Source organism: Panthera onca, chromosome B1 (assembly GCF_046562875.1).
Source record: "Panthera onca isolate mPanOnc1 chromosome B1, mPanOnc1 haplotype 2, whole genome shotgun sequence".
In the NCBI taxonomy this organism is placed as follows: domain Eukaryota; kingdom Metazoa; phylum Chordata; class Mammalia; order Carnivora; family Felidae; genus Panthera; species Panthera onca.
In genome coordinates this window covers 111088288-111116048 of record NC_138342.1, presented here as the reverse complement: position 1 = coordinate 111116048, position 27761 = coordinate 111088288, and the positions used below count along the sequence as shown (strand labels likewise).

General features: G+C 34.4%; 1 pseudogene; it reads right to left on the bottom strand.

Annotated features, from left to right (window-relative positions):
- Positions 1–896: 896 nt before the first annotated feature.
- LOC132693010 (large ribosomal subunit protein uL30 pseudogene) lies at positions 897–27761 on the bottom strand (annotated as a pseudogene).

Genomic DNA, 27761 nt, shown 5'->3' with positions numbered 1-27761 from the left:
CATCTATGCCAAACCAAGAAACTACCATTCTGAAGCCCAGCAGAAATAAATGATGGGCATTTCCCTGAGGTAGGTTCAGGGGGCTCAGGAATCTACCACTCTGTTTCTAGTAGGAAACACCGAACTGGCTCCAAGGGAAATAAACTGTATTGGTAAGCTTTGGTCTTGCACAGGACATGAAACCAGAGGAGACTAACAAGGTTAGGGCCCAGGTGATCAGTCCATATAGTGCCGGACTTCCTCACATAAGGTGCATGAGTCCCTAAGAAGGTCTATGTATGAACTTCCACACAAAAATTTGAGTGTGTCTATTTTCCTGGGAAAGGGTCCTTCCCTTTTCATAGACTCAAGAATAAGTAAAATCCTGAGCTACAGAAAAGGACTAAGCCAATGACAGGCTAGGATAAGGAAGCCACCAGATGTACTTCAGTGCCAGCCAAATCTGTGAACTCGCAAATCTGTCACTGAAAAGTTAGAACATGGATTCACAGCAGAGACAACAGAGTGGTGTCTTTGTGTTCTTCTTTGTAATTGTATTTCAAGTTCCTTCCAAAACAAGGTCCTGGGGACCCCCAGTTTCAAGTACGTTCTTGAGCTTGGTCCACTGCTGTCTTGTATTCATGCTTAGGAATTCATTTACCAATGTTAATCCCCAGGCTGGAGATGTGACATAGCAGGACTCCCTCTTCCATAGCATGAGTCCTTTGCTGAATTCAACACAGAAAACACACTGGAACTTTTCCTTGGAACTGGGCTGTGATGAGAAGTGCCTGCCTGGAGCATCATCATCTTTTCTTTGGCCCCTCACTCTAGTTTCTGAAGATAAAGCAGAAAATAACAATTCTAAAAGATAAAACACATGCCTCCAATGTGCTGTGCTTTCAGATATTCTGGGTTTAATTCAGCTGCCTAGAGAGCTGATTGATGTGTTCACCTTGTTAGGCAGCTAAGCCCACTTCCATGAGGAAGCCCACTCTATTCCTGGTAGCATGACAGGCCACTGAGAGATAGAAAGTACATAAGAACTCAGAGGTCACCTGGAATTTCTTCCCCATAAAGGCAATTTCATGAAAGAGGTCTTCTAAGAAATAGCACCATACTTTCCCAGGTACTCCTCAATCACTGTGTTGTCTGTCAAATAGATGGTTTTATTATTTTTTTAAGTTTATTTATTTATTTTTGAGACAGAGAGAGAGAGAGAGTATGCACATGCACATGAGTAAGCGGGGGTAAAGGCAGAGAGAGAAAGAATCCCAAGCTGACAGCATGGACCCCCACACAGGGCTCAATCTCAGGAACACCATGAGATAATGACCTGAGCCAAAATCAAGAGACATCTAAGTGACTGAGCCAACCAGGCAACCCAGGGATGATTTTATTCTTGATCTTGGCTTGTCCACATTTCAAGATGAGTTCCCGGAAAGAGTTCAGATTTGGAAATCCCTAGTTCACATAAGTTTCCACTATATGCAGCATTTTTATGATCTGGTGGGGTCACTCTGGCAAAGATACCACTGAAAATCTGCAGGTGAGGCTTTGCAATGGTCCTCTACACCAGTGAACTCACTCTTAATCCTTTGATGTGTACAACAAAGGCCAAGGAATGTTTATCTGGCACTTCCAAGCCATGAGGTTTATTTCTGGTCATCTAAGTCACATCCTGTCATGTTGCTGCCTCCAGGAATCATGTAGGAACCATTCCAGTCATTTAAACTTGAGCTCTTTTCCTCTCTTCTGCTCTTTCTTGTCCAAAAGTGCCTGCTTTGCTTGAGTGGCTTTAAGGGCCTGATAAGCCTTCCTCTTTTTCAGGAGAGTGTCTGGAACCAAAGAGATCTTTTTTTTCTCCACTTTTGCTCCACCATGATTCTAAAGCTGCCAAGAGTGAGCTTTTAATGATGTTATAGCCCACATGGATTTAGTCATCAGCATTCATCTTGCAACAGGGCCATAGAAGTCAAGTGACTACAATAAGAGACGGAAATCATTTCCCAAGTTCTTACATTTTCTTTTCCTTCTATAATGTATACCTAAGAAAAAGAGATAAAAGCAAACTTTCCCCCTTTTCTCCTTCATCACTTTCCAGATTTCATCATTTTACAAATTTTATTATTTCTATGTAATTAATGAACTGTTTTGTGCTTTGGTAATTATCATTTGAGCCTCTTATATCTAAACCTTTTTATACTCCAAGAGCTTATGCAAGACTTTAATTTTATACTTTTTTATTCTAGTAATGTGGGAGTAATATTGCATGCATTTCACAGAATACTGAACTCTAACCAATTTTTATGTGCCAAAGATGATCCTGTCAACTGTGTTAAATAACAGTATTGTTTTTAATGTAATTTTTAAATAACTTAGTAAAAGTTAAGCACATAGAATAGAGAACAACCATAAGGATATAAATCCTGAGGGCTTTTTAAATATATTAGTTGGAATATTATGTGCAACAGTTAGCTGTTTCTATCAAAAAACAGACATATTAAAATAAAAAATAAGTTGGAATAAACCATATGGATGAAAATTTCTCATCTGTTAAATAAGATTATCCCAAATAAAATATTTATAACACTTAACTGTTTTCTTTCAATACAAATGGATTCTAGCAGGTAAAAATGATATAAGCTCATAATGTTCACTCTGTGAAAACTGAGTAAAATACCAGAAACATAAGTAAGGAAAAAATACAATAGTATTTCATATGAAAAGGACTTAAATATATGGACAAGGATTTAAAAAAACTGTCTCAAATAACAGAAAATGGATATACATCTTTTATTTATTTAGCTCTGACCAAAATTATGTATTTCTTCAGAATTACAACTTCGTCTTAACAACACACTTTTATTTTCAATTGGCTTATTCTCATGCTTTTGTTTCTGACCTTCGAAACATATCTTATTGTACCCATGTAGTAGTTCTATTAGGAGAAACATCAAAAACAGCGGTGTTCAGCGGGTCTTTTAAAAATTATACTATTAAACAAATAACATGAAAAGACTAAACAGATCAGCTAACAATGAGGTACTGGAAGCCAGCCAGTCTTCAGGCAATAAAGAGACGGTTATTAGTTCACTTGCCTACTAGGCTGAAGATTTACAGGGAATAAATACAAATAAAATCCAAAAGCATTCCTGTAAAACATTATATACAAAAGGTGAAATGGGGGTAACTAACAAAGAGAGAAAGCGTAAACATTTAAAATATATATTGAATTATGACCTCTAGCAATATGACAATGCTATAACCTGCTTGGCAGGAATAATGGCACGCAGAATTACCAAGCTGCAAAAATAGAACAAAAAAAAAAAAAAAAAAAGGAAAGAAAAAGATTGGCCATGTTGAACAAAGACATTAAAAACAACCGACTGCTTTAATAAACATAATTCACAAACAAACATGCTAAAGAAAGAGTAGCTTCTCCTGCCATACACAATATATTTTATATATGAAGTGATTGAGTTTACCTTGGTCTTTCTTTTCTTAAGCACTTAACAAATGCCCTTTTAAATATAGATAGATTAGATAGATAGATAGATAGATAGATAGATAGATAGATATAGATATCCACTACCAGAACTCTGCATTCTATTCTGGAGTGAGAAAAGTATAATGTAATATGATATATGTTTTTTTAAAATACTTTTGTTCACTTTTCTGTTAAACAACTAGAAGGAAATATCCAATTGGTTGTTGAATATGTAGCTCACAAGCTTGAGCAAGTGAAAATCATGATGGCGATGGTGATAAAAGGCATGAGTATGAATTAAGAACTGAGAGTGAAAGTAAGAGTGAAGTAAGAATTGAGCCCTGTGATACATCTACAGGTAAAAAAAAAAATAGAATTAGAAAAAAAATCCATAAAATAGAGACTAGACAGAACAGAGGCACAGACTGGGAATAAATGAGTAATATAAAAACTAATAACTCTTTGGACCTATTTAGGTGAATCAAAATGTTGCAAGTTTTGAGTTGTACATAATGCACTAGAGGGCTCTATAGCAGGTCAAGGTCATGGTTAAAATTGCACTCTTGCATGGGCTATGTCAGCCAGCCAATCCAGTGATGTTAGAGCTATATCGACTATAGATGAGGTTGTTATATAGAGTCTAACACAGATTGCAATAGAAGACTCACAGTGCGGACTGCTGTGGCTGAGAGAAAGTCTGTGTCTTATGTAACAGGAACTATTCAACATTTTCAAAGCAGAACCTTACTTGTTACCAAACTCTAATAGACATAGAGCTTCTGATCAAGTGGCCAGCCTCAGGAGTATATGAAAGGAGCAGACCATAAAAAAAGCAATATTCTCAGATATAAGGATCCAATATGATGTAAATGATACTTTTGAGATAAGAACTTCATGTGTAAAGAAGGCACAAGTAAATACTATGAACGAGTGGCCTAGTCTACCCCATCACCCAACTCTGTTACACTGATGCCCAACCTCATGGAGTTTCACCATGCAACTGGTGAATGATGAAAAAACTCATATCCAGTTGACAGATGAATCAGGTTCCCATGTTAGAATAAGCTGAAGATAAATTGCTGCCACACTGAAGCCATATTCAGGGTGGATCTAAAGAATAATAGTGAAGGAACATTTTCCTAGCATGCAGATCAGCAGGAAATATACTTGATCATTTAATTTTCATAGAAAGATAAGATTCCCAACATATGGCTATCCTTGGATTCCTTTTTAAAAATTAACTAAATGGATTTGTCTTTTCTCCTTTTTTGTATGCAGGGCCTCTGTCTGTACCGCCAACAGAAGATTTGCAGAATTGTTATTTATTGCCATGAAATTCTTCACAAAATTGTCTCACATCTAGATGTCTTTAGGTGAAACACCATGGAATTTATTGGTCACACCATATTTCATAGACTGAACTGTTCTGGTCCAATGAAATGATTAAAGACCCCTAAAAGACTACCGAAGGTACTAGCATCCTGCATAGGAGGGATAATATCCTCTAGAACACAATATATATAGTATATGTATTATATATATGTAGTTTTAAGCTCATCTTACCACTGAGGCACTGGCCGCCAACCATCCACTATGGCTGATGCAGTATACATATTGAAAAAGTAGTATGTGGTGCTAGGTTTCCCAAAGCTATGGTTTAAGGAATTAATGGAAATCAATCATTCCCTTTGACTCAATTATACAAATTTTACTTCCTATCCTGATAAACACTGGCTGTGCTGGATTAGAGGTCATAGTTCCTTGGAGGGAAATTTCCACCAGCAGAGAGATTAAGATTTTACTAAACTTGAAGTTGTAAGTTATACCTGATCACATCAGTCTCCTCATACTAGTAAATATGAAGAAAATAAAAGAAGGAGGGTACCTGGGTGGCTCAGTTGGTTAAGCGTCCGACTTCAGCTCAGGTCATGATCTCGCAGTTCATGAGTTCAAGCCCTGCATCAGGGTCTGTGGTGACAGCTTGGAGCCTGGAGCCTGCTTTGGATTCTGTATCTCACTCTCTCTCCCCCTCACCTGCTTGTGCTCTGTCTCTGTCTCTCAAAAATAAATAAATGTTAAAAATTGATTAAAAAAGGAAGGATCTAGTGGTACATTTAATTTTTCCTCATAGCTATGAGAAACTAAAGTAGATTACTAAACAATAGAAGAGAAGATTAATAGGTTATTTTTGGACTTCCACATCTGATAAAGATTGTGAATAGGCAATTGAAGAAATCAAAGCCGAACAAAAGCAAGTTACCCTGAGGTAACTCAGGCTCCCTGACCTCAGGGAGAAAGTCTTGGCCATCCCTGTGGGCTAACTAAAATGTTTATTGTCTCTAAAGGGAACTGATGAGGAAGAGGAAGATAATATCAACAATGTCTTCAGGGCCAGTTGCCATAGCAAGAGCTTCAGCTTGTTATCTCCCTGCATTGAATTGCTACATGGAGATTGTAGCTTGTTGCCACCTTGAGTGTGTGGTGATTGCTTGGATTCAATGGACAGCAGATGCATATGTGAACAGTTCAAAGGATAGACTGTGTTAAATCTTTGCTGTTAACTGCCTCACATCTTCTCAGCCTCGATCCTGATTACAACCCCAGATAAAGTGCATTTTTTTCTGTGCAAGATTTTATTTGTTTTGTTTATAGAGATTCAAGTACACACCATCATTTCTTCCTCACAAAGCTTCTCTAACATCACATTGTGGTTCCTAAAGCGGAGTGCACTCCCTTGACCCTCTTAAATGCGCAAAATGAAAATGTAGTGTCCTTAACACAAGGGAACAACTCACAGTTAACTGTAAAGGAATCTAAGGAATAGATGTTTCTACTTTTAGTTTTCATCACAAAAAATTTTGAGATGTTTTTGATACAATTTCTCAGAAGAACCAAGAAAAATAAGAACTGGTCTCCTATGGTAATTGCTAACTCAAGAACAAATCCTACATTTGTATTCCCTCCTTCCTGGTCGCCTTCCCCTCAGTCCCCGGCCTGCTAACTGAAATAAAAATTTTTGTCTCAGGTTCTGCTCTGGGAAAGCCAAGCTAATCAAGCAGTCATCATACTAGAAATGTATACATACCTAATCTAGATAAGAGTAAAACAATCTTTTGTTTATGAAAAAACTTCAGACCCTGGTATATTTTTAAAATTGTGATTAAGCATAAAATTTTAAACATACTTTAATCAATTGTCTCTCCAAATATGGTAGAAAGCATTATAATTCAACCATTTTTAGCAGGTATTTGCTAAATATCGGCCACGTGAGAGGTCTTATACAAGTCAAGACATACTACTTTATACTATTTCCAAAGTATTTCCTTTAGGAGATTTCAATTATGTCTCCTGTGTCATCAATTATTCTTAATGGATAAAATATAAAGTGATGATGAATTATTTTTAAAGGTGTAGGAATAAAAACAAAACAAAAGCAAAAAGCAAAAACAGCAAACAATTAAGCATAAAACCGAAACTGATACCACGACTACCACTATATCCACCCCGACCACCACCACCACAAATCTTATTAGCTAGTGAAATGTTTTGATGACTAATCAGATACTGATATATTCACTGAAGACTCAAAATCATATTTTCTATGAATAATGAAAATAAATTATAGCTCAGTTCTATATACTTGAAATCAGTGAACACGGAACTATTTTCAACCAGTTTTAATCAAGAGAATGAAAGCATAAAACACACACACACAAACACGCCAACCTTTAGGGGTGCCTGGGTGGTTCATTCGGTTGACTGAATCTTGACTTTGGCTCAGGTCATGATCTCACGGTTCGTGAGATAGGGTCCTGCATTGGCTCTGTGCTCAGCATACAGCCTACGTGGGATTCTCATTCTCTCTCTCTCTCTCTCTCTCCCTTTGTCTCTCTCAACGCCTCTCCTCTGTGCTCACTCTCTCAAAATAAATAAATAAGCTTAAAAAACTTGGGAGGAAAATTTTTTAAAAAAGAATAATTAAGATGCTATTTCTTTATATTAATTATAAATATTGATTCTAAATTTGGTTACCGGACAGCGCTTTTATTTATTTTGTTCAATTTTTTATTTAAATGTTAGTCAGTTAACATACAGTGCAATACCGTTTTCAGGAGTAGAATCCCTGTAAGTGATTCATCACTTACATATCACACCCAGTGCTCATCACAAATGGCAGTGCTTTTCTTCCCCAGTGAAGACTACATCTCCAGTATGGTCCTATCAATTGGCTTATTATATATTTTTATTGAAAAAAAAAAAAAAACACTAATTTCTCAGAGTTGAAAGCAAGCAATAATACTAAGGCTTTTAAAATTGGAGACAATGGGGTGCCTGGGTGGTTCAGTCTGTTAAACATGTGACTCTTGATTTCAGCTCAGGTCATGACCTCGTGGTTTGTGGGATCAAGCCCCATATTGGGCTCTGCACTGAGACCAATTATTGACATTGGCACTTCAAGGTTAAGTTACCAAACTTTGCACTATTCCAATTCTGTCAGTAAGTTGACAATTACATCTGGAAATTTGAGGCCAATGTGCATATATTTTGTTGATATACAAACTGATTTCAGTAAAGGGTGAAAGTGAATACTAATATAATGCAGTCAAGATTATTTCACAGAATATAAATTGACCTAAAATAATTAATATACGGACTATTCCCTAAAATGTTAGAGTTAATAGAATTTGAGTTACAGGTGTAATAGATAGAGGTTGTAATGAATAAATTATTATAAAGAAGAAATAATGATTATTTTTTGAAAAATTCACCTATCATTTATTTCAAGTGATATTTATTAAGTGCCCATTATGTGCCAGATTGGGTCCTGAGGATATCATGGTTAAGTAAATGGCTCTTCTCTTTAAGTCATTTATAGATAAGTTGAATTTATGTCCAGTTTTCCCAGGAACGTGCATATTTATGTCTGTTTTAAAATATTATTTATCAACAAGACTCTTTTTGCTCTCAGATGTACCATTGTATACATGATAACATGATTACTCTATTTGCAAACCTGATAAAACTCTTATATAGAGAAATATTGAAAGAAATTTAAGTCACTAAAGTAGATCCTTTTTTTTTTTTAAAGTAAATTAGATCTTTAGTTCCTTTTATACTTTCAATCTTATCTTACCTGCATCTACTGAGGCAACTTCTTTTAAACCGCAGTGGAAGCTAAATAAATATCTGATTATCTATCAACAGAATCAATCTTACACCACAGAAGTCAGTAAATTAATTTCATCCAGCGGTGTTAAATCCTGTTTGGAGAAAACTGTGTAAAGAGGATTATGACAACATATTATAAATTGACTGTAAATAAACTTGTAGCCTTCTCATGGGGAAAGACATATTTGCTTTTACAAATGAGTGTTCCATCATGCTCTGTTCCCCTGTTTTAGATAAAACTGAGATATAGGGTATTTATCATTAGCACTTTGTAGATGTAGAATGTATTTTAAAGATATTTATTAAATAAATACTCTTTTGAAAACAACACAAAGTCCTAAGATGTAAGTCTCAATATAAATTGAATTCTATAATGTGATAGAACAGGAGTGGAGTCCAGATAATTAAAAAAAAGTTTGCCCAGAACTCCAAAGAAATAATTAAAATTTCTCACTGGCCTAAAACATTATTCTTTAACTGTGCTTAGGTTGGATCTATCTACTAGGAAAGGAAAAAAAAAAAAAGGAGACGTTTTGCTAATTCATTTTTTAAAAATTCAAATCACCACATAACATTTTGAGGCACAGAGGTATTAGAAACACATTTTGCTAATTTAATGAAGTTTTTCACGTATTTACAAATATGTAAGAGAAATATAAACAACAATGAAATCTATTTCTCCATAGAGATAGTAAAGATAAAAATTATAGCTCTTCAAATTACATCAACAATAAACTCTCAAAATAATTTGTTTCTTACTCCAATGAACAAGATATTACTAATCCTAATTTAAATAATCTGAATACTTTTGCTGCATATTTAAGAAAAAAAAAGCTTCTATCATATTTCAGAGTGGGGAGAGAGTGGCAATGACTTCTTCACCACTCTTCCTACACATAATTCCTCTCCACCATGCTTCGTAAAGTGTATTTCTTATAGTATATGCTTACTTAATATTTGATGGATTTTGAAATTTAGAAAATAAACTGAGAAGAATAGCTGAGCATTTGTGGTTCTTTTGGGGAAAAATGAAATGATAAAATGGATACAACAGACTTGTCTCTACATTTCTAGATTTAAAATAATAATAATAATAACTGCTAATTCTGGTAAAATGAGTGAATGGAACTAGATCATTTTCAAACTGTCTTATACTGTTATTTTTTAAATGACTTCCTTTCCTTGGGGGGAAAACAACAACAAAATTTTTGAGTTATGTTCATCAAAGAGACCTGGGAAGTGCCACAGCTTGCAGCTGAATTTAAATGGTTTATAAGGAGATAACAACATAACGGTTACGATTCAAAATTAATTTTTTATAATTAGCCAAGAGGATTTTTAATTGCCTTAAATATAAATATTATAGAGTGTGCTACCTAAGGCAAAATGAGTTTCCTTTTTGAGATTAACCTTTTTTTCTATATTATTTACTAGGATTTTCAAACATTTATTAACAAATTTCTATTTAAAGGTCTGAAACTCATTCTCAAAACAAAAAAAAATGCATGTTGAGTTAAAAATTCATGTGATTAAAGTCATATTTATTTATGTATATATAGTAGTATCAAAAATACTTAATAGACAATACATTTTGTATAAGCTTATGATTTTGAGTGACAAGATAATAGCGAATTAAAATTTTTTCCAAATAAAAACTAAAATCATCCTTCATTTTTATGAATCACAAGGTAATTATTTACCAACTTTACAACAGTCTACCTATCTACTAATCTAGGTGAATAAATATAAATATATCTTCATGATAGTTAATTTTATGTGTCAACTTAAAGGGTGTTTTTTGATGAGGTCAAAATTTAAATCTGTGAATTTTGAGTAAGGCAGATTGCTCTCAGAAATGTGACCTCATCCAATCAATTGTAGGCTTGAATAGAAAAAATAATAATAATTTGAGTCTTTGAGGAGCACATGAAGAAATTCTCCAGATGACTGACCTCAGATTTCATTGCACCACCAGCTCTCCTGAGTCTCCAGCATTCAGCCACACTGCTGATTTTGGATTTGCTAGGCAGCAAAGTAATGTAAGCCAAATCCTTAAAGTAAATGGATAGATGATAGATATAGATAGATGATGATAGATGATAGATAGATAGGTAGATGATAGATAGATGTGAGAGAGAGAGAGAGAGAGAGAGAGAGAGAGAGAGAGAGAGAGGGCTGACCTTTGAACCATGTAGAGTTTAAGGGCACTGAACCCCCATTATGGTCAAAATCCATATATAACTTTTGACTCCCCCCAAACTTAACTACCAATAGTCTACTGTTGACATCAAACCTTCCCAATAAACAGCTGATGAACACATATTTGGTACGTTATATGTATTATATACTGTATTCTTACAATAAAGTTAGCTAGAGGAAAGAAAATGTTATTAAGAAAATCATAAAAAAGAGAAAATGCATTGATAGCACTGTGCTGTATAAGTGGACCTGTGCAGTCCAAACCCTTGTTGTTCAAGAGTCAACATATACACACATAGGTGTTGTACATAATACATATATATAATATAATATAATATAATATAATATAATATAATATAATATAATGTAATATAATTATGTATCATATAATGTATATTTATTTTGTCTCTCTGGATAACCCTGGCTAATACACTCTTCAAAATCAATGTGATTTAAATGATATGTATTTACAGAGACATCATCTCTGACCTTATAGTAGCAACATAAATGATTACAATATGAACAAAAATTCAATCACAATGCCATCAAAAGGAATTTCTAGATAAATTTCTTAAATCAAAAATTTTATTTCTCATCCTATGCAGACTATCATAAAAAAATAATCTGACCTTCACAATAAAGCAAGTTCCATCACTTCTTCATCACAAAAAATGTGGTGCCACACTAAGCTAATTTTTATTTTGTTCCAAATTGATTTTAATAAAGTTCAGTTACAACATTTGTTAGTATGGATATAATATTCTACGTTGTGTTAATAAGCAGCTCTAAGACTTAATGGTCTATGAAAAGAAATTATTTTTCTATCTCATGCTAAATGTCCATTGTGAAATGAATGCACCCCTACTACAAAAAGAGAGATAAGTTTAGGTAAGAGAGATAAAAGAGATAAGGTTAACTGTGAGCTTAAAGCTTTAGAAGTGACACATATTCCCTTGACACAAATTTTATTGGCTAAAATGATTTACATGACCTCTCTTGATTTCAAACTCCAAGGATGTACAGTTCTCTTTCTAGATGGATCATCACAAATCACAATTACTAAGTCTGAGATAATTGGCAGCGATGGAAGGATTATCATTCTGCAGAAAGAGTCACTGCAAATTACGCTGCCAACATTGACATTGATAAGGTGCAGCAGTATAATCCTTCCCCAAGAGGAGCAGCAAATATTTTGAATCGTAATACAATACCACACCTATTTGGTGTCAATCTTGTAGAGAGAACTGCACACATTGTCAACAGACAGAGGTAATGGAAAGTGATATATTGGTGTGTTAGAAAGATATTTTTAAGTGAGTGGTGTAACAACAAAACAGTAGAAGTGTGAGTTTTTTGGGTAGTAATAAATATCTTGTCTCTAAAATATTAAAATATGAACCCAAAAATCATACCTCAAACAATGCTATTTTAAAGTCTCCTGGAATCAATAACCTCCAATTCCCATTATATGGCAATTGCATATATTCCTGATTTGAAACACTTCTTTGTTCTTGAGAAGTTTGCAAAGAAGAATGAGACCGAGAAGAAGAACTTGAAGGGACAAATAAAGAAGAGGAAAAATAAGACGTAAAGGAAATAAAAAGAGAAATATGGACTTAGAAATACAATTTTTCTTATCAGTACCATTTTTATTTCTCACAAATCTGTGATGTAAATTAAAAAAAAGAATCACCATTTGCTGTAAGGGAATAAAATTTTGATAGCATCATAGTCAAACCTTTTTATTTAAAAACACACAAAAAGAATTAACAGAAAATATTTATGTAAATTAAAGTTTTATAGTGAAATAACATTATGATTTGTATTTTTAAATGACAGTGAAATATGCTTTTTCCTAGTATGATGAAGATGTGTATGTGTGGGAGGGTGGTAAATCTTTTCTTTTTCTGATGGCTTCAACTGAATTGTGAATCTTACCAATTATCCAAAATTGTTTTACATGAGATGACTGGACATTTGGGAAAGTGCACATGTTTTGGAAAGTAGATTTGAGTTGCAATCTTGACTCAGAATGGTAGCTAGTGATTACGGACTAATAGTTACCTTTTCTGAATTTAATTTAATGTATAAAATAATGGTAATCATAGTGAAATCTCTTGTCATGATACTTTTTCTCCAGCCTTATGAATACATTGAAAACTATCAAAACACATTTAAACTATTATTTAAAACACATCATTTCACAAGAAATAAATACATGGTTTCTTCTGTATTGTTTTAGCTGAAAATAAGACCATTTGAATTTTTTGCCTCCTTTTTAGTAATTTCTGCTTCAAATGTACTTATACAAAGTAAGATTCTATAGATTTGCTAATTAAAACAGTAAAGTTAAGGAAACATGTTTGAGAATTCAAGGAATGTTTATGGGGACTTTGTACTTAGTATTTGCAGTGTAAATTAACCATATACTTTGGTTCTAATCTGTTGTAAATTGAAAGCTAAAGTGCCATCTTTTCCATATCATTTTTTCCCTTACAATCATTTACTTATCAGTGATAGATGGAGCATTTGCTTGTCTTGAATAGCATGCTATACATCTATTTTAATGAATTTTAGCCATCAACTTAATTGATAGTTTCAAACAGAGGGATAGATTTATTCCCGCAATGAATAAAACTACTTAACATTTGCAGCCTGAATAAATTATGTTAACACTTCTATTGGCTCTCCATTTCAGCCTAATATACTGCTAATTTTAAAAGAAATCAATCAAACAATATATAATATATCACTAGACCACAGTTTCTATATAAAGCAGAGTAAGTTTTTTTTTTTTTATATATAATACTTTAAAACTATGTGTTAAATGATTTTGCCAGGAGCCTTCACTGAACCAAGAAGCTTTTGACTTGTCTGATGTATATCTCTGTGGGCTCCCTTTATCATTTTTTACTTTAGACTATTTGTCTTTTTCTGGCATCCCACCTGTACAAGTGAGATGTCTCTATTGTAATAATTTATTATACAGAGTTTCAGAAAATTTGTCTTCTAATTAGAAACATAAATGAGTCTAGTCCATATGGTTTACTATAGAGAATGAAATACAAGGAGAGTGAAGATTAAATATTGACTTCTGAATATATATATAAAAATTTTCTGATATAAGTGAAAACCCCCAGTCAAATATATAGATCCAGTACTTATGTTAGTGTGATATGGCACTTACATGAGGAAATATTATGGTTCAAAATTTATATAATATAATCATTTACCTATATTAATATTTTGTTATATAACTAAATCATGTAGGTTATTTACTTTTACTGCATTATTAAGATTCATTATTTTATTTTATTCTAATGAAGAACTGTAATTATCACTGAATAATATTCTCAAATAGATTAGAGTTAACATGCTGCACAGAGGCAGAAGTTTCATTGATCAAAATTGCACTTATAATTTACCACAATATTTTATTATATGATATATAATATTGTCCTATGAGCCTTTATTTTTTCATAAGTGAAATTATATAACCCTTCTATTTTCATTTCTGTAATATTATTTTCTTTTAATGAAACTACACAAAAATTTATAAATTGAGTGCCTCACTTTAATTTTATTTTAATGTGTTTAAAGAGAAAAAAAAACAAAGAAACCATAGGGTGATGCTCTAAAGTTGTTAATATTAATACTATAAAATTAAGATACATTTTATAAAACAGAATGTAATCAAATATAATTTCCACAAAAAGAGTTATGAAAAAGAATGGATAAGAAAGTACAGCCTACTGGAGGACAGCAAATTCACATAAGATCTAAACATAAGTTGTAATGTCAACTGTACTAGATGGAATCTAAGACATACATATTATTTATTCCATGTAATGTAATGAAAGGACCTCATTTGAAATTATTTTTGATGCCTATTTATTTATTTTGAGAGAGAGAGCATGAGCAAGTGGGGGCAGGGGTAGACAGAGAGAGAGGGTTGAGAATCCCATGCAGGATCTGTGCTGACAGAACAGAACCCTACGCAGGGCTGGATCCCACGAACTGTGAGATCATGACCTGAGCGGAAAACAAGAGTTGGACCCTTAACTAACTGAACCATCCAGGTGTCCCTAAAATGACCTCTTTTTAAATGCTCTGAACAAATATAAAAGGCCCACCTGACTTGGTCTTGACTGATTTAAAGAATGGACCAGCCAGCATAGCTGAGTTTTATTTTTTTGTTTCCAGATATCTTCAGTTGCATAGGTATACATGTGGCTAGTCAAAGTTGAATCCAAGGTTGGAATTTTTACCAGTTTTGTGAAATGACCCAGGAAAGTGACAACCATGTTGAGGTTTTACGTGAGGCAATTATTCTACTGTTGGACAGAATCTAACGTAGGTCATTAGAGAAGTAAAAACTTGATAATGATGATTATCAATACAAAGATGACATACTTCAGGCACTGTACTAAGTTATCCTAAAATTTATTGTCACTAAATACCCATATTGTTCTTATCAATCAGAATATTGAAAAAGGCAGAGTGGGGATTCCTTGTATAAGCTCTGTGATCTCTATGGCCTGAGGTTGAAGAATCAGAGTTTGGGTACTGCAATCATGTGATGGCTCATGAACCCACTTGTCTAGTTGTTGATTGTTACTGTCAAACTAGGACCATAGTTTCTTTGTTTACGAGCCTTGAATTGTGAAATCAGTTCAAGAGGTAGTTTGGGTTTCCCTGCAGCATGATATGTATTTCCAAAGACAAGCACTCTAGGACAGAAAAGGCCATGTGGAAGCCCTATGTTTATGATGTAACCTTGGAAGTAATGCAGCATCACTTCTGCCATGCTCTTTTTTATTCCCCCAGAACTTTACATTTTTAGAGCAATTTTAGGTTCACAGAAAAATTGAGGGAAAGGTATCGAGATTTCCTGCCTACCCTCTAAATTACACATGCATAGCCTCCTGCATTATCAATATCCTTCTTCAAAGTGATACGTTTCTTACAACTCATGAAACTACACTGGCTCATCATTTTCATCCAAAGTCCACAATTTATATTATAGTTCACTCTTGGTGTTACACAATCTTATGCAAAACTCATGTTGCCAATTAGTTTTGAAATACTGGGGCACCTGGGTGGCTCAGTCGGATGAGCGGCCGACTTCGGCTCAGGTCATGATCTCACCGTCCGTGAGTTCGAGCCCCGCGTCAGGCTCTGTGCTGACCGCTCAGAGCCTGGAGCCTGTTTCATATTCTGTGTCTCCCTCTCTCTCTGACCCTCCCCCGTTCATGCTCTGTCTCTCTCTGTCTCAAAAGTAAATAAACGTTAAAAAAAATTAAAAAAAAAAGAAATATGTATAAAGGCATACATCCACCATTATAGTATCATACAGAGTAATTTCACTCCCCCAAAAGGCCTTGTGGTCTGCCTACTTATCCCACCCTACTCTCCAACCCCTATCCACCACTGATGCTTTTCATGTATTCTTAGTTTTTCCTTTTCCAGAATGTAATATATTTAGAATCATACTGTATGTAGTCTTTTTGATTGGCTTCTTTCACTTAGTAACATGCATTTAAAGTTGCTCCATGTCTTTTCATGATTGGATAGATTGTTTCTTTTTAGTGCCTAATAATATTCCACTGACTGGATGTACCACAGTTTATTCATTTATCCACTTACTAAAGGACATCTTTGTTGTTTCTAAGTTCTAGAAATCGTGAATAAAACTGCTATAAATATCTGTATGCAGGTTTTTTAAAAAATTGTTTTGAATGTTTTGCTTATTTTTGAGACAGAGAGAGAGAGAGAGAGAGAGAATGAGCAGGGGAGGGCTGGAGAGAGAGAAAGACACAGAATCCGAAGCAGGTTCCAGGCTCCAAGCTGTCAGCACAGAGCCCGACACGGGGCCAGAAGTCATGAACCACGAGATCATGACCTGCATCGAAGTCGGACACCCAACCAACTGAGCCAACCAGGAGCCCCTGTATGCAGGTTTTGGTATGGATAATAAGTTTGTAATTCCTTTGGATAGATATCAGAAAGCATGAGTTCTGGATCATATGGTAAGAATATGTTTGGTTTTGTCAGTAACTGCCAGACTGCCTTTCAAAGTGGCGTGCTATTTTGCGTTCCCAACAGTAGTGAATGAGAGCTTCTGTTACTCCACATTCTCACCAGCATTTGGTATTGTCATGGTTTTGAATGTAGCCATTCTAACAGGTGTGTGGTAGTATTTTACTGTTGTTTTCATTTGCATTTTCTGAGGACATATGATGTGAAGCATCTTTCCATATGCTTATTTGCCTTCTGTGTATCTTTGGAGAGTGTCTGTTAAGGTCCTTGCCCATTTTTTAATTCTTCAGAATTGTTTTCTAATTCTTCAGTTTTAAGATTTTTTTGTATATTTTGGGTAATAGTCCTTTATCACAATCCTTTAGCATATACATTTTTTGCAAATATTTTTCCTTTAATGTGGCTTGTCTTAGTCTCTTCATATTGTATTTGTAGAGCAAAAGTTTTAATTTTAATAAAGTTCATTTATTAATTATTTTTTCTCATGATCATATCTTTTGTGTTTTATCTAGATAGTCATCATTATATCCAGTGTCATTTAGGTTTTGTCCTATGTTTTCTTCTAGAGTTTTATAGCTTTGTGTTTTACATTGATGTCTGTGATCCATTTGGAGTTGATGTTTGTTAAGGGTGTAAGATCTGTGTCTAGGTTCACTTTTTTGCTGTTGTTGCATGTGGATCTCCAGTTGTTGCTGCACCATTTGTTGAGAAGACTGTCTTTGGTTCCTTGTATTGTCTTTGCTTCTTTATCAAAGTTCAGTTGACTATATTAATGTGGATTTGTTTCTGGGCTCTCTATTCTGTTCCATTGATCTATTTGTCTGTTCTTTCACCAATATCCTGCTGTCTTGACTACTATAGCTTTATAATAAGTATTAAAGTTGGGTAGTGTCAGTCCACCAATGTTTGTCTTCTTCAATATTGTGTTGGCTATTCCGGAATTTTTGCCTGTCCTGTAAGCTTTTGAATTAGCTTTTAATCACCCACAAAATAGATTGCTGGGATTTTTGTTGGTATTGCATTGAATCTATAGATCAAATGTGAAGAATTGATATCATGCTAATATTGTATTCCTATCGATGAATATGGAATATCTCTTCATATATTTAATTGTTCTTTGATTCTGTTCTTCTGAGTTTGTAGTTTTCCTCACATAGATCTCACACATATTTTGTTATACTTGAGAATTAAGAATGTAGACATGTTTAGAATTAAGGCATCATTCTGTGTACCACGTGAAGCTTCAGTCTTTCCATTCCTTATTTATTCAGTTTGGTACATGACTTTATCCACAAAATGTGTTTATTTCATTTATATTTTTAAGCTACCTAGCAAAAATTTTTGACAGTAACACACCATATTAATCTTTCCTGTATTTATATTTATATATGTTTCTATCCATGATATGATTCTTTATATTCATTTTGCTCAACATTTTTCCTCTGTTAGACTTTTCTCCTTCCTTTCAAGCCATCCTCCAATTTACAGTCTGAGTGATTGTTAAATATATATATCTGATTATTCCATTTACTTTATTAAGATCTTTTAGTGTTTTCCCAATATACTTAGAGTAAAGCCCTTATATCACTTTCAACACTTCCATTATATGGTTCTCACTTAACTATGAAGAGTTTCTAACCCAAAAAAGTTTTCAAGTATATCTGCTTGTGTGTTGTGTGTGTGTGTGTGTGTGTGTGTGTGTGTGTGTCTGTAGGATTTTAGAACTGCTACTCCCCTATGTAGAAAATGTATTTTCTTCTTCTGAACTGTTCTTTTATAGGAATAACTACTATATGTATTTTAGTTCTCTATCTTCTTCATTCTCTTCAACTGGACTTTATTCTCCTTTTCTTACATAACATCCTTATTTTGATACCACAGAAATCATCACATTGTATTCTATTTTTTTATTAAATTGATTGTATATCCTGGATGACTGACTATAAATTCAATTAGAGATCTGTAGCAGTGATCATTTTGTCTCAAAATTTAGCAGAGTTCCTGTAAAAAGTAAGCAATTCTTTAATTAATCAATTATTTATTTGATGGAAGGGCCATTGATTATAACAGTATAATGTATACATATTTTGATGTATTTGTGTTCAAAGATAAATTAGGAGTGAGGATGAGTGAACTTGGAGTGAGGATAACTGAATTATACTGTTTTGTCTTTATAAAACTGTAAAATTTACAAAACCATGTACATTATAACAGTCTAGGAAAGTATATTTCTATATATAAAGAGACAATTTGAACTAGATAAATTTTCCCCAGCATAAAATGAGCTTGATAGAAAACCAATTTTCCTTCTAGAAAATTTTTTTCATTTCCATACCTATAAAATAGAGACAACTTCACTATCTTGCAAGATTATGGTTAGAATGCTATAAATATTTCAATGTCATATGTAAACTTTTTTTTTATTATTTTAGAGAGAGAGTGCACAAGATGGGGAGAAGGGCAAAAGAAGTGAGTGAGAATCTCAAGCAGGTTCCACTCTCATTATGGAGCCCAAGATGGGGCTCAATCCCAAGATCCTGGGATCATGACCTTAGCTGAAATCAAGAGTCAGATGCTCAACTGACTGAGCCGCCCAGGCGCCCCACATTTTTGTTTTAATGAACAATAGAAATTACAAGTATTTACTTGATAATATAATATTTTGCAAACTTGTGTAGTGTTAAGTAAAATAAACCATTCATTACTAACATAAATTATATTTTTTAAATGTCCTTTCTTTGGGAAAATAATACTCAAGAAAAACAGTTGCTTAGTTTAGCTCCCATGTCAAATTCTGGGTTTTGTTGGATGAGATAATATGATTGGCAGCTTCATAAGAACCATTTTTGGCAAAGCTGTTGCCTCCCAAAAGGGATGCACTTACCAGAATAAAGGCAAGAGAATACTAAGTTTAAAAACTAAATAGATTCCTTTCAATTACATATTAATTACTTCTAAGTGATATATTTGGTTTTTTGGTAAATTACTCAGATACTGCAACTTTTGGTGGAGTCAGATTTTTTTTTCTAGCTCTGTCTTTCCAAAATCCAAATCCAAATGATCTTCAAGTGTTATTCAGAAGAAAAAAGAAGAGAAGAAGAAGAAAAATAGAAAAAGTAAAAGAAAACCTAATTTCTCTGATTTCTCTCCTCTACGACTTTTCTTATATTGAAATAATAAAAACCTGGGGAAGAAGAGTAAGTTTATAGGCTCTGTTTTGATTTATCCATTTTTATTTTGGGGTCTGTCTTTTTGGCTCTAGTTACTCCTATTGTGAAAATAAATAAAAGAAACCTCATTTAAAATGGAGTTGGGAAGCCCTGAAGGCGATTGTTTTAAGTGCTTCATCTTCAAACAGATTCATGAAAAAGACTTTGATGAATACTCTAGAACACAGGTTTTGATACATTTAAGATCATAACCCTGAACTAGTAAGAATTTCCAAAGCCCTAATGGAAAACTGATTGTTACAAAGTTTTGTTTTCCAGATTAAAAAGACCCCTTTTCTTCTTCTCCTTTAAGTTGTCTTTAACTTAACTGAGATTTGGTAAAGTGTATCTTTACAACAAAGTTTGAAGCATTTACTCTTTCTTCTTACCAAATTTCTCCCAAATTCTGAAACTCTTATCAAATATTCTTATTTTTCATGACAATGTGTCCATTTGCATAAGTTCTGTAAAACTCCCTTCTTGTAATAGGATGCCCAATGAACCTTGTTCCTGCTTCTCTTAATACACAGCCTATAAAAAGGACATATACTTCAATATTGTAAAAACCTAATTGTTTCTGTTAACCGAATACAGCAATATTGTCAGTGTGATCCTCTGAAAGAGAGACCTTACACATCATTCTTTGCAACTCTGAGACTTCATCTACTGGAAAAGACATCTCCAGATAAACTTTTCTGTGACCCCGTTGGAAAGACCCCTATCAGTTACTGTTAACCAACCCTTGTGCTAACAAACTCCAAGGAATAAACTCTTGGATTTACATGTTATATCTAAAGAAAGTACCAAACCCAGACTGGTCCTGCACACCAACTAGTGACCTGAAAGTAAAGATTTCCAGGAACCGAAGCATACAACAGCAAAAGGAGACAACTTTCCCAATCTGAGCAGACCAGGACTGTCTTTTTGCTTTCTTGCTGCTGCTGCTTCTTACTTTGTTTGTTTGTTTGTTTTCCCTTTTTCTCTTGGAGAGACAATGCTTTTATCTAAATTTCTCAGTCTATTTATTGCAAAAGGGGGAAACATCTCTGACTGTTGGATCTGTCACCAGAAACTCTGTTCTGTTCATTCAGTGTCAGAGACTCTGTGTTCTTAACCTGTAGCTAATGTCTCTTTAGTCCCAAATGTCGCTGCTAGTTATACTTGCGAGCCTATGGGTGTTTCCTATCAGATTAGGTTTTTACAACTTGGTGTTCCCATACCTTGTTTCAACCTTTTCCCAGTTATAACCATGCTAGCTCAACTAAACACCTCCACTTTTGCTGTATGACCCTTATCCCTCCACATTCTTTTCTTTATCTAAATATGATCTGTTTCCCTGAACCCAAGGGAAGTACAAATGGATTATACTTCTTTGCAAGGTTTTAAGAAAAGATCTCCTTAGGAAGGGATAGGCTTTCAGAATGTTATCTCAATTCCTTGGACCCATGGCTTGAAAGGGTCAGTCAGGAAATCCCAGCTAATGAATCTATCAATAACCAGACCTTAGCTGGAATCCTTACACTCCACCTGGTTTCATTTCTGTTTGAGGTGGACAGCATTTCCCAAGGGCATGAGAATGTTAAGATAGCTGACAAAGCAGAGGTCCATGCTTATTGGGACCTGTCTCTGTTAATATCCATAGAAAATCAGAAGCTCCCCTTGGTCCACTCTATTGAACATCCGTAGCCATCTTAAACAGGAACTTTCAGGAGGCATACATAACTCTGGATTTGCTTCCCTAGGGACAGCCTTTCTCCCATGCATTAGAGTAAATGCAAGTAAATGCATAAGGAAAAATCTTTCCCTAATATTAGGAAAGCTAGCCCATTCCACAGCCAAAGCAATAACAGCTTGACAACTATCACTGGACTCATTGGCTAAAGTAACTTTGCATAGTCAGATAGCTCAAGATTATCTACTTGCTGAGTAAGAAATCATTCATGTGTTAGTAAATACCACCTGTTGCACATGGATAAATTTCTCTGGGTAAGTAGAAACCTAACTGCATAAAATCAGAGAATGACCACACTGGCTAAAGTGAATGCCACATAATAGTACTTGGACCCTTGATTTATGCAGCTGGTAACCTTCAGATTAGGGGTTCTGATTTAGGACTATTTCCCAAATTGGGGTCATTATTCTGTTCCTGTATAATCAATTTTATTTTATTAATTTACTTATTGAACTCATGAAACTGAAAGATCATGACCTGAGCTGAAACCAAGAGTGGGACACTTAACTGACTGAGCCACCCAGGCACCCCTCAATTTTTTTAAGTAAACTCTACCTACAACATGGGGCTCAAACTCACAACCCTGAGATCAAGTGTCATATGCTGTAATGACTGAGCCAGCCAAGCACCCCTGTTTAATCAATTTTAAATTTTGTACTTGTTGCCTATCAAGTTGCTGCAGAAATAATGCACCAAATTGGGTGATGCTGGCTCAGGCCTTTGAGATGATCTCCAACACTTACGACATTGATAAGGCACAGATTTTAGGTGGAACACTCCTGAGCGTTCTTCCTCCTACCTTCCTTATCGCTAGAATGTGCTCTTCACAATTTCCATTCGGTACACTTTTCCTCACGTGCACATGGGACAGGACAGCCAGGAAAAGTCCATTCTGGCACTGAGAGACAAAACCACTAAATGTGGTAAAATGACCCTAGATCCATGATGCTTTTGAGGAAAGATCTTGATCAAAAGGGGAAAATGTGAAAAGAAAGAAAGAAAACTTCATTTATCATGAAATTGAGAAGATCTGAAGGGGGTTCTCATGCACATACTACTCACTGCAGCCTGCATAACCAGAAGGAAGAAGGAAGAATTATTTTGACAAAAAAAGGGACATTTATCACATAGGGATTTTATCTCTTGCTTTTAAGAAAAATAAGCAAAATCCCTTTCTCTCCCCCAGCAACAACACACTAACCACTGCTGGCAGCCAATGAGAAATCTTCACAATCCCAAACTCTTGTTCTTTTCCAGTGAAATTTTGTTCCAAACAGTCCTCCTCAATTTCCTCCTAAAACCTAATAAAAGCTGACCTTGCCTTTGTCTCTTCTGATTTGCCATAGCTTTCATGTCCCAAATTAAAATTCCTCTGCTATTCCCCAATAAACTCTTTTTTGCTGGTAAAAATAACTGGTTATTGCAAGGATTGACATTATGTTAAACTTGTTGCAAACTCCTCACGGAGTCACTAATCACAGAACATTTCTTTCTGTAGTAGCTGTAAGTTAACTTACCCAGAATTAGACCAAATACCCATTTTATAAATCTTAATGTATTTCTGAAACTGAATATAAATTTATGGCACAGTTTAGTTAATTCAGTTAATTTTTCTCACAGGCATATGTGTGTAGTCTCAAAGTGTAATTATAGTAACTCATGATTTTTGTGAATAGATATTTCAGAAGCAAATTATATATCTAATCACTGAATAAAAGAGCTTTTTTTCAAGGATTTAATTCATTGTTTCTTCTTGTGCACATTTGACTATAATGAAATGAAACAAAATTCAAGTTGAGATTTCATAAAATAGCATTGAATGAATGAATTAATGAATTTCTATCTTTCATAACTAGGAAAATATATCATTTTCTGGTTTAATGTATACAATTGTTTCATGTATAAAATTTGAAGAGTATAATTTCCAACATCATATTTAAAATGTTATGAAATTATAAACCCTCCTTTTTTCCAGTTCTATTTGAATTTTGAAACACACAATATTGATATTTTAAATGTGTGTCAAATCCTTTGAGTAATAAGGTAATATATGGTGTATAATATAACATATCATATATGAAACTTATTGTTATCTGTTCTTGAAATACACATTGCCCTGGCCCCACAATGCCCTGATAATGGTAAGTCAATAAATGACTAAGCTTCAAAGTTGACTCAATGCTTCTTTTGATTTGAAGTTTTCCTAATTGTTCAACCGGATGCAATTGTCCACTACTTTAAGCACCATGGCATTCATAATTTACCTAGAATTATGATGTTTATGCTTATATAATTTCTCTGACGTATTTTCCACTGTAAATTCATCTTGCTAATGCACAAAAGCATTAAATTGAAAAATACAAAAATACATAAACATAGCAAAATGTTTTACAAAAGCAAATAAAGCTTACAAAAGAAACACAAATTAAGATATTGCAGAAACTGTACATTAACAGAAAATGCCAGAATAAATAATTTTGATTCTTACTGAAGAAGATAAACTTCAACCATATTTAAGTAACTCTGTTAAAGGAATAAAAAAAATGGAAAGGAACAAAGGAATCTGTAATTTTAGGACTGATTTTGAACGGAGGAAACTTAATTTTAAAATATTCATACACATGTAAACTCATACACATCTTCTTACATATACCTCATACAAATATACTTTTAATAGGGTGCCCGGGTGGTTCAGTTAGTTGGTCGTCCAACTTGTGATTTTGGCTCAGGTCAAAATCTCGAGATTTGTGAGTTTGGGCCCCCCATCAGGCTCTGCGCAGATAGCTTGGAGCCTGCTTGGGATTCTGGCTCCTTCTATCTCTGCCCCTCCCTCACCTGCTCTCTATCCTTCTCAAAATAAATAAAAATAAAACTTAAAAAAAAACTCAAAATCACCATGTTTTATGAAATTTCCAAGGCTCTATGTTACAGGAAAAAAAAAATGAACTAGGCTGTAACTTTTGGGTAACTTTTTCTATATCCATTGAAGGCATAATAAAAGAGGAAAAAATCTGCAAGTTTTTAGTCACTTATTAATAAATATGGTATAATTGTGAGAAAGTTGTAGAATCATTGAATCCTGGCATGTTTATTTTACTAGAATAACTCTAAAGCCTGTTTCAGTTCTATCATGAGGAAATTTCATAGCATTTTGATCAGGGTCTATCCTTTCCCTCATAGGAGAGAGAGATGGAGAGACAGACAGAGAAAGGGAAAAACTTGAAGAAAGAAGCCTAAGGCCAAGGAATGACTTCATGAAAGTATGGAAAAAAACACAACTTGTTTTATGAAAATTTCTGTTATTTTATTATTTTAAGAAAGTATAAAGTCACTTTGCTGTTTTTCTTAATTCTAGTCATAAATTAGTATTATCCTACCTAAATTGACTTACTGTAGTCACATAACTAAATTTTCAGATATTATGTAGGCTAAACTATAGATGTTTACAAAAGAAGTAATTAAAAAAAAACTCTCATGATGTTTTTCATCTATGATTATTATAAGTTTCTGTTTCCTTTAACCAAAGTTTTCCTATACCTTTTTCATATTTTTTTAAATTATTGAAAAATTCTCACTGGACAAGGTGACAATAGACACCTGATACGTACTTAGTGAATCAATATATGCTTTCTTATTAGTAAACAGACCACAAAACAACATAGAACAAGTAAAGACTACTAGATCATCAGTATTAAAAAGACAAAAAGTAATAAAAACTTTCTCTTCATTTCTCAATATTACTTTTTTCATTTAGCCTTGAAAAATGGGAAACAGGGGAACCTGCATGGCTCGGTTGGTTAAGCATCCAATTTCAACACAGGTAATGATCTCGTGGTTCATGAGTTTGAGCCCTGCATTGGGCTCTGTGCTGACAGCTCAAAGACTGGAGTCTGCTTCAGATTCTTTGTCTCCCTCTCTCTCTCTGCCCCTACCCTGCTCACGCTCTGTCTCTTGCTCTCTCAAAAATTAGTAAACATTTAAAAAAAAGAAAGAAAGGAAAAATAAAAATTCTTAGTATTTTTAGCAACCTAAGGAAAAGATAGAAATATTAGTTTATAATTGTTAGCATACCTTAATGTCAAGATGGGTTGGTTCCTGTGTGTAATGAAATAGGACTTGAAGATGAAAATGAAAAATAAGAAAAGGCAATTGAACAAAAAAAAAAAAAAAAGAAAAAAGAAAAAAGAAATAGGGCTCTGGCTCTAATAACTAGCAATAAATAAACCAAAACTAGTAAGACTTTGTTACTGATATAGAAAACTTGCGAGAAATGGAAAATTGAGGAGGAAAGTACATTTCTTTTAGTAGTAAGAAGCATAAAAAGATTATGAAAGCAATCAATGTTTGTCACAGGCAAATGGTGACACAGTTGATTACTGAATGCGTCCTGTGTGGTGGTCTGAATAAGAACTTCCCAACATGCTCATGTCTCAATTCTTATAACCTGAGGCTGTTAACTTACATAGCAAGAGGGACTTTGCAAATGTGATTAAGAATCTTGAGATTATACTAGATCTTTAAGATGGGCCCTAAAATAATCATAAGTGTCCTTATAAAATGGAAACAGAAGGGAAATACAAATCAAAATCACAATGAGATACCACCATACACTTGTCAGAATGACTAACATTAATAACTCAGGCAACAACAGATGTTGGCGAGGATGTGGAAAAAGGATCTCTTTTGCATTGTTGGTGGGAATGCAAGCTGGTGCAGCCAGTGTGGAAAAGAGTATGGAGGTTCCTCAAAAAACTAAACATAGAACTACCCTACAACCCAGCAATTGCACTACTAGGCATTTATCCAAGGAATACAGGTGCGCTGTTTCGAAGGGACACATGCACCCCAATGTTTATAGCAACACTATCAACAATAGCCAAAGCATGGAAAGAGCCCAAATGTCCATATATACAATGGAGTACTACTCGGCAATCAAAAAGAATGAAATCTTGCCATTTGCAACTACGTGGATGGAACTGGAGGGTATTATGCTAAGTGAAATTAGTCAGAGAAAGATAAAAATCATATGACTTCACTCATATGAGGACTTTAAGAGACAAAACAGATGAACATAAGGGAAGGGAAACAAAAATAACATAAAAACAGGGAGGGGGACAAAACAGAAGAGACCCATAAATATGGAGAGTAAACTGAGGGTTACTGGAGGGGTTGTGGCAGGGGGGATGGGCTAAATGGGTAGGGGGCATTAAGGAATCTACTCCTGAAATCATTGTTGCACTATATGCTAACTAATTTGGATATAAATTTTAAAAACTAACATTAAAAAAAAAGATGGAAACAGGGAGAAAATTGACTATAATAGAGGAAACTCTGGAAGCAAAGAGTGGAGTAATGTGGCCTGGAGCCAAGGAAAGTCATAGCCTCTAGAAATGGAAGCAGCCAGAGGCACCTGGGTGGCTCAGTTGGTTGAGCATCCGACTTCGGCTCAGGTCACGATCTCACAGTCTGTGAGTCCGAACCCCATGAAGGGCTCTGTGCTGACAGCTCAGAGTCCAGAGCCTGTTTCAGATTCTGTGTCTCCCTTTCTCTCTGCCCTTCCGCCTCTCATGCTCTGTCTCTCTCTCTGTCAAAAATAAATAAACATAAAAAAAATTAAAAAAAAAAACAAAAACAAAACAGAAACGGAAGCAGCCAGAAAGAGGTTCTCTGGTTTCTCAGCCAGAAAGAGACCTCTAGAAAGAATACAGCCCTGAGGACACTTTGATTTTAGTTCCTTAAGATTCCTTTTAGATTTCTGTCCTCTAGAACTGTAAAATAATACATGTGCCATTTATGTCACTGCATTTGTGATAATTTGTGAAAGCATTAACCAGAAAATTATACACCCTGGGATTGATTCCACCCTTTAACTTTCACTTACATCCAAATCTCTGGCAGGTACCTCAAAGCAACCAAACTGTTGTTCAAGAGAAGCCAAAACCAT